An 8,750-nucleotide genomic window follows, 5' to 3' on the forward strand; every position below is an offset into this window, starting at 1 on the left:
ATGCAGAACTCATTGTTTCAATGCAGAACTTAGCGTTTCATTGCAGAACTTACCGTTTCAATGCAGAACTTAGCATTTCATTGCAGAGCTTAGAGTTTCAATGCAGAAGTTTGCGTTTCAATGCAGAAGTCAGCATTTCACTGCAGAACTTTGCGTTCCAATGCAGAGCTTTCCGCTTCAATGCAGAACTTGGCATTTCAATGCATACCTTAGCCTTTCAATGAGGATCTTTACCATTTCATAGCAGAATGTAGCATTTCAATGCAGAAGTTAGCCTTTCAAAGGAGAACTTATTCTTTCAATTCAGTCCTCAGTGTTTCAATGTAGGACTTTAGGGCTTCAATGCACAACTTCGAGTTTCAATGCAGAACTTCGCATTTCAATGCAGAACTTAGCGTTTCAATGTAGAACTCTGCGTTTCAATGCCGAAATTAGCGTTTCAATGCAGAACACTAGCGTTTCAATGCAGATCTTTACCGTTTCAAAGCAGAACGTAGCGTTTCAAATTAGAAGTTATTTTTTCAATGCAGACATTATCTTTTCAATGTAGAACTTTAGAGTTACAATGCACCTTAGGTTCCAAAGCAGAATGTACTGTTTCAATGCTGAATGTACCATTTCAAAGCAGAACCTGTTGTTTCAATGCAGATCTTAGCGTTTCAATGCTGAGCTTACCATTTCAAGTGAGAACATACTATTTCAATGCAGAACTGACCTTTTCAATGGATACCTTAGCGTTTCCATGCATACCTTAGCTTTTGAATGCAGATCTTCACCATTTCAAAGGGGAACTTAGCGTTTCAATGAAGAACTTAGCTTTTGAATGCAGAACTTAGCTTTTCAAGGCAGAACTTAGCTTTTCAATGCAGAACTCATCGTTTCAATGCAGAACTGAGCGTTTCAATGCAGAATGTTCCATTTCAATGCTGAACTTAGCATTTCATTGCAGAGCTTAGAGTTTCAATGCAGAAATTAGCGTTTCAATGCAGAAATTAGCGTTTCGATGCAGAACTTGGCATTTCAATGCATACCTTAGCCTTTCAATGAGGATCTTTACCATTTCATAGGTGAATGTAGCGTTTCAATGCAGAAGTGAGCGTTTCAAAGGAGAACTTATTCTTTCAATTCAGTCCTCAGTGTTTCAATGTAGGACTTTAGGGCTTCAATGCACAACTTCGAGTCTCAATGCAGAACTTCGCGTTTCAATGCAGAACTTAGCGTTTCAATGCAGAAGTTTGCGTTTCAATGCAGAACTCAGCATTTCACTGCAGAAATTTGCGTTTCAATGCAGAACTTAGCGTTTCAATGCAGAACTTTGCGTTTCAATGCAGAAGTTAGCGTTTCACTGCAGAACTCTAGCGTTTCAATGCAGAACTTTCCCTTTCAAGTGAGAACTTGGCATTTCAATGCATACCTTAGCCTTTCAATGCAGATCTTTACCGTTTCAAAGCAGAACGAAGCATTTCAATGCAGAAATTAGCCTTTCAAAGGAGAACTTACACTATCAATTCAGTCCTCAGTGTTTCAATGTAGGACTTCAGGGCATCAATGCACAACTTCGAGTTTCAATGCAAAACTTCAAGTTTCAATGCAGAGCTTAGCGTTTCAATGCAGAAATTTGCGTATCAAAGAAGAAATTGGAGTTTCAATGCAGAACTCTAGCGTTTCATTGCAGAAGTTTCCCTTTCAAGTGAGAACTTGGCATTTCAATGCATACCTTAGCCTTTCAATGCAGATCTTTACCATTTCAAAGCAGACCTTAGCGTTTCAATGGAGAACTTACTGTTTCAATGGAGAACTTAGCGTTTCAAAGGAGAACTTATACTTTCAATTCAGTCCTTAGCGTTTCAATGTAGAACTTGAGCGCTTCACTACACAACTTTGAGTTTCAATGCAGAACTTAGCGTTTCAATGCAGATCTTTACCGTTTCAAAGCAGAACGTAGCGTTTCAAATTAGAAGTTATTTTTTTCAATGCAGACATTATCGTTTCAATGTAGAACTTTAGAGTTTCAATGCACCTTAGGTTCCAAAGCAGAATGTACTGTTTCAATGCAGAATGTACCGTTTCAAAGCAGAACCTGTTGTTTCAATGCAGATCTTAGCGTTTCAATGCTGAGCTTACCATTTCAAGTGAGAACATACTATTTCAATGCAGAACTGACCTTTTCAATGGATACCTTAACGTTTCCATGCATACCTTAGCTTTTGAATGCAGATCTTCACCATTTCAAAGCGGAACTTAGCGTTTCAATGCAGAACTTAGCTTTTCAATGCACAACTTAGATTTTCAATGCAGAACTCATTGTTTCAATGCAGAACTTAGCGTTTCATTGCAGAACTTACCGTTTCAATGCAGAACTTAGCATTTCATTGCAGAGCTTAGAGTTTCAATGCAGAAGTTTGCGTTTCAATGCAGAAGTCAGCATTTCACTGCAGAACTTTGCGTTCCAATGCAGAGCTTTCCGCTTCAATGCAGAACTTGGCATTTCAATGCATACCTTAGCCTTTCAATGAGGATCTTTACCATTTCAGAGCAGAATGCAGCGTTTCAATGCAGAAGTTAGCGTTTCAAAGGAGAACTTATTCTTTCAATTCAGCCCTCAGTGTTTCAATGTAGGACTTTAGGGCTTCAATGCACAACTTCGAGTTTCAATGCAGAACTTCGCGTTTCAATGCAGAACTTAGCGTTTCAATGTAGAACTTTGCGTTTCAATGCCGAAATTAGCGTTTCAATGCAGAACACTAGCGTTTCAATGCAGATCTTTACCGTTTCAAAGCAGAACGTAGCGTTTCAAATTAGAAGTTATTTTTTCAATGCAGACATTATCTTTTCAATGTAGAACTTTAGAGTTACAATGCACCTTAGGTTCCAAAGGAGAATGTACTGTTTCAATGCAGAATGTACCGTTTCAAAGCAGAACCTGTTGTTTCAATGCAGATCTTAGCGTTTCAATGCTGAGCTTACCATTTCAAGTGAGAACATACTATTTCAATGCAGAACTGACCTTTTCAATGGATACCTTGGCGTTTCCATGCATACCTTAGCTTTTGAATGCAGATCTTCACCATTTCAAAGGGGAACTTAGCGTTTCAATGAAGAGCTTAGCTTTTGAATGCAGAACTTAGCTTTTCAAGGCAGAACTTAGCTTTTCAATGCAGAACTCATCGTTTCAATGCAGAACTGAGCGTTTCAATGCAGAATGTTCCATTTCAATGCAGAACTTAGCATTTCAGTGCAGAGCTTAGAGTTTCAATGCAGAAATTAGCGTTTCAATGCAGAAATTAGCGTTTCGATGCAGAACTTGGCATTTCAATGCATACCTTAGCCTTTCAATGAGGATCTTTACCATTTCATAGGTGAATGTAGCGTTTCAATGCAGAAGTGAGCGTTTCAAAGGAGAACTTATTCTTTCAATTCAGTCCTCAGTGTTTCAATGTAGGACTTTAGGGCTTCAATGCACAACTTCGAGTCTCAATGCAGAACTTCGCGTTTCAATGCAGAACTTAGCGTTTCAATGCAGAAGTTTGCGTTTCAATGCAGAACTCAGCATTTCACTGCAGAAATTTGTGTTTCAATGCAGAACTTAGCGTTTCAATGCAGAACTTTGCGTTTCAATGCAGAAGTTAGCGTTTCACTGCAGAACTCTAGCGTTTCAATGCAGAACTTTCCCTTTCAAGTGAGAACTTGGCATTTCAATGCATACCTTAGCCTTTCAATGCAGATCTTTACCGTTTCAAAGCAGAACGTAGCGTTTCAATGCAGAAATTAGCCTTTCAAAGGAGAACTTACACTATCAATTCAGTCCTCAGTGTTTCAATGTAGGACTTCAAGGCATCAATGCACAACTTCGAGTTTCAATGCAAAACTTCAAGTTTCAATGCAGAGCTTAGCGTTTCAATGCAGAAATTTGCGTATCAAAGAAGAAATTGGAGTTTCAATGCAGAACTCTAGCGTTTCAATGCAGAAGTTTCCCTTTCAAGTGAGAACTTGGCATTTCAATGCATACCTTAGCCTTTCAATGCAGATCTTTACCATTTCAAAGCAGACCTTAGCGTTTCAATGGAGAACTTACTGTTTCAATGGAGAACTTAGCGTTTCAAAGGAGAACTTATACTTTCAATTCAGTCCTTAGCGTTTCAATGTAGAACTTGAGCGCTTCACTACACAACTTTGAGTTTCAATGCAGAACTTAGCGTTTCAATGCAGATCTTTACCGTTTCAAAGCAGAACGTAGCGTTTCAAATTAGAAGTTATTTTTTTCAATGCAGACATTATCGTTTCAATGTAGAACTTTAGAGTTTCAATGCACCTTAGGTTCCAAAGCAGAATGTACTGTTTCAATGCAGAATGTACCGTTTCAAAGCAGAACCTGTTGTTTCAATGCAGATCTTAGCGTTTCAATGCTGAGCTTACCATTTCAAGTGAGAACATACTATTTCAATGCAGAACTGACCTTTTCAATGGATACCTTAACGTTTCCATGCATACCTTAGCTTTTGAATGCAGATCTTCACCATTTCAAAGCGGAACTTAGCGTTTCAATGCAGAACTTAGCTTTTCAATGCACAACTTAGATTTTCAATGCAGAACTCATTGTTTCAATGCAGAACTTAGCGTTTCATTGCAGAAATTACCGTTTCAATGCAGAACTTAGCATTTCATTGCAGAGCTTAGAGTTTCAATGCAGAAGTTTGCGTTTCAATGCAGAAGTCAGCATTTCACTGCAGAACTTTGCGTTCCAATGCAGAGCTTTCCGCTTCAATGCAGAACTTGGCATTTCAATGCATACCTTAGCCTTTCAATGAGGATCTTTACCATTTCAGAGCAGAATGCAGCGTTTCAATGCAGAAGTTAGCGTTTCAAAGGAGAACTTATTCTTTCAATTCAGCCCTCAGTGTTTCAATGTAGGACTTTAGGGCTTCAATGCACAACTTCGAGTTTCAATGCAGAACTTCGCGTTTCAATGCAGAACTTAGCGTTTCAATGTAGAACTTTGCGTTTCAATGCCGAAATTAGCGTTTCAATGCAGAACACTAGCGTTTCAATGCAGATCTTTACCGTTTCAAAGCAGAACGTAGCGTTTCAAATTAGAAGTTATTTTTTCAATGCAGACATTATCTTTTCAATGTAGAACTTTAGAGTTACAATGCACCTTAGGTTCCAAAGGAGAATGTACTGTTTCAATGCAGAATGTACCGTTTCAAAGCAGAACCTGTTGTTTCAATGCAGATCTTAGCGTTTCAATGCTGAGCTTACCATTTCAAGTGAGAACATACTATTTCAATGCAGAACTGACCTTTTCAATGGATACCTTGGCGTTTCCATGCATACCTTAGCTTTTGAATGCAGATCTTCACCATTTCAAAGGGGAACTTAGCGTTTCAATGAAGAGCTTAGCTTTTGAATGCAGAACTTAGCTTTTCAAGGCAGAACTTAGCTTTTCAATGCAGAACTCATCGTTTCAATGCAGAACTGAGCGTTTCAATGCAGAATGTTCCATTTCAATGCAGAACTTAGCATTTCAGTGCAGAGCTTAGAGTTTCAATGCAGAAATTAGCGTTTCAATGCAGAAATTAGCGTTTCGATGCAGAACTTGGCATTTCAATGCATACCTTAGCCTTTCAATGAGGATCTTTACCATTTCATAGGTGAATGTAGCGTTTCAATGCAGAAGTGAGCGTTTCAAAGGAGAACTTATTCTTTCAATTCAGTCCTCAGTGTTTCAATGTAGGACTTTAGGGCTTCAATGCACAACTTCGAGTCTCAATGCAGAACTTCGCGTTTCAATGCAGAACTTAGCGTTTCAATGCAGAAGTTTGCGTTTCAATGCAGAACTCAGCATTTCACTGCAGAAATTTGTGTTTCAATGCAGAACTTAGCGTTTCAATGCAGAACTTTGCGTTTCAATGCAGAAGTTAGCGTTTCACTGCAGAACTCTAGCGTTTCAATGCAGAACTTTCCCTTTCAAGTGAGAACTTGGCATTTCAATGCATACCTTAGCCTTTCAATGCAGATCTTTACCGTTTCAAAGCAGAACGTAGCGTTTCAATGCAGAAATTAGCCTTTCAAAGGAGAACTTACACTATCAATTCAGTCCTCAGTGTTTCAATGTAGGACTTCAAGGCATCAATGCACAACTTCGAGTTTCAATGCAAAACTTCAAGTTTCAATGCAGAGCTTAGCGTTTCAATGCAGAAATTTGCGTATCAAAGAAGAAATTGGAGTTTCAATGCAGAACTCTAGCGTTTCAATGCAGAAGTTTCCCTTTCAAGTGAGAACTTGGCATTTCAATGCATACCTTAGCCTTTCAATGCAGATCTTTACCATTTCAAAGCAGACCTTAGCGTTTCAATGGAGAACTTACTGTTTCAATGGAGAACTTAGCGTTTCAAAGGAGAACTTATACTTTCAATTCAGTCCTTAGCGTTTCAATGTAGAACTTGAGCGCTTCACTACACAACTTTGAGTTTCAATGCAGAACTTAGCGTTTCAATGCAGATCTTTACCGTTTCAAAGCAGAATCGTAGCGTTTCAAATTAGAAGTTATTTTTTTCAATGCAGACATTATCGTTTCAATGTAGAACTTTAGAGTTTCAATGCACCTTAGGTTCCAAAGCAGAATGTACTGTTTCAATGCAGAATGTACCGTTTCAAAGCAGAACCTGTTGTTTCAATGCAGATCTTAGCGTTTCAATGCTGAGCTTACCATTTCAAGTGAGAACATACTATTTCAATGCAGAACTGACCTTTTCAATGGATACCTTAACGTTTCCATGCATACCTTAGCTTTGAATGCAGATCTTCACCATTTCAAAGCGGAACTTAGCGTTTCAATGCAGAACTTAGCTTTTCAATGCACAACTTAGATTTTCAATGCAGAACTCATTGTTTCAATGCAGAACTTAGCGTTTCATTGCAGAACTTACCGTTTCAATGCAGAACTTAGCATTTCATTGCAGAGCTTAGAGTTTCAATGCAGAAGTTTGCGTTTCAATGCAGAAGTCAGCATTTCACTGCAGAACTTTGCGTTCCAATGCAGAGCTTTCCGCTTCAATGCAGAACTTGGCATTTCAATGCATACCTTAGCCTTTCAATGAGGATCTTTACCATTTCATAGCAGAATGTAGCATTTCAATGCAGAAGTTAGCCTTTCAAAGGAGAACTTATTCTTTCAATTCAGTCCTCAGTGTTTCAATGTAGGACTTTAGGGCTTCAATGCACAACTTCGAGTTTCAATGCAGAACTTCGCATTTCAATGCAGAACTTAGCGTTTCAATGTAGAACTCTGCGTTTCAATGCCGAAATTAGCGTTTCAATGCAGAACACTAGCGTTTCAATGCAGATCTTTACCGTTTCAAAGCAGAACGTAGCGTTTCAAATTAGAAGTTATTTTTTCAATGCAGACATTATCTTCTCAATGTAGAACTTTAGAGTTACAATGCACCTTAGGTTCCAAAGCAGAATGTACTGTTTCAATGCTGAATGTACCATTTCAAAGCAGAACCTGTTGTTTCAATGCAGATCTTAGCGTTTCAATGCTGAGCTTACCATTTCAAGTGAGAACATACTATTTCAATGCAGAACTGACCTTTTCAATGGATACCTTAGCGTTTCCATGCATACCTTAGCTTTTGAATGCAGATCTTCACCATTTCAAAGGGGAACTTAGCGTTTCAATGAAGAACTTAGCTTTTGAATGCAGAACTTAGCTTTTCAAGGCAGAACTTAGCTTTTCAATGCAGAACTCATCGTTCAATGCAGAACTGAGCGTTTCAATGCAGAATGTTCCATTTCAATGCTGAACTTAGCATTTCATTGCAGAGCTTAGAGTTTCAATGCAGAAATTAGCGTTTCAATGCAGAAATTAGCGTTTCGATGCAGAACTTGGCATTTCAATGCATACCTTAGCCTTTCAATGAGGATCTTTACCATTTCATAGGTGAATGTAGCGTTTCAATGCAGAAGTGAGCGTTTCAAAGGAGAACTTATTCTTTCAATTCAGTCCTCAGTGTTTCAATGTAGGACTTTAGGGCTTCAATGCACAACTTCGAGTCTCAATGCAGAACTTCGCGTTTCAATGCAGAACTTAGCGTTTCAATGCAGAAGTTTGCGTTTCAATGCAGAACTCAGCATTTCACTGCAGAAATTTGCGTTTCAATGCAGAACTTAGCGTTTCAATGCAGAACTTTGCGTTTCAATGCAGAAGTTAGCGTTTCACTGCAGAACTCTAGCGTTTCAATGCAGAACTTTCCCTTTCAAGTGAGAACTTGGCATTTCAATGCATACCTTAGCCTTTCAATGCAGATCTTTACCGTTTCAAAGCAGAACGAAGCATTTCAATGCAGAAATTAGCCTTTCAAAGGAGAACTTACACTATCAATTCAGTCCTCAGTGTTTCAATGTAGGACTTCAGGGCATCAATGCACAACTTCGAGTTTCAATGCAAAACTTCAAGTTTCAATGCAGAGCTTAGCGTTTCAATGCAGAAATTTGCGTATCAAAGAAGAAATTGGAGTTTCAATGCAGAACTCTAGCGTTTCAATGCAGAAGTTTCCCTTTCAAGTGAGAACTTGGCATTTCAATGCATACCTTAGCCTTTCAATGCAGATCTTTACCATTTCAAAGCAGACCTTAGCGTTTCAATGGAGAACTTACTGTTTCAATGGAGAACTTAGCGTTTCAAAGGAGAACTTATACTTTCAATTCAGTCCTTAGCGTTTCAATGTAGAACTTGAGCGCTTCACTAC

The sequence above is a fragment of the Lathamus discolor genome, unplaced genomic scaffold, assembly GCF_037157495.1.
Source record: "Lathamus discolor isolate bLatDis1 unplaced genomic scaffold, bLatDis1.hap1 Scaffold_72, whole genome shotgun sequence".
NCBI lineage: Eukaryota > Metazoa > Chordata > Aves > Psittaciformes > Psittacidae > Lathamus > Lathamus discolor.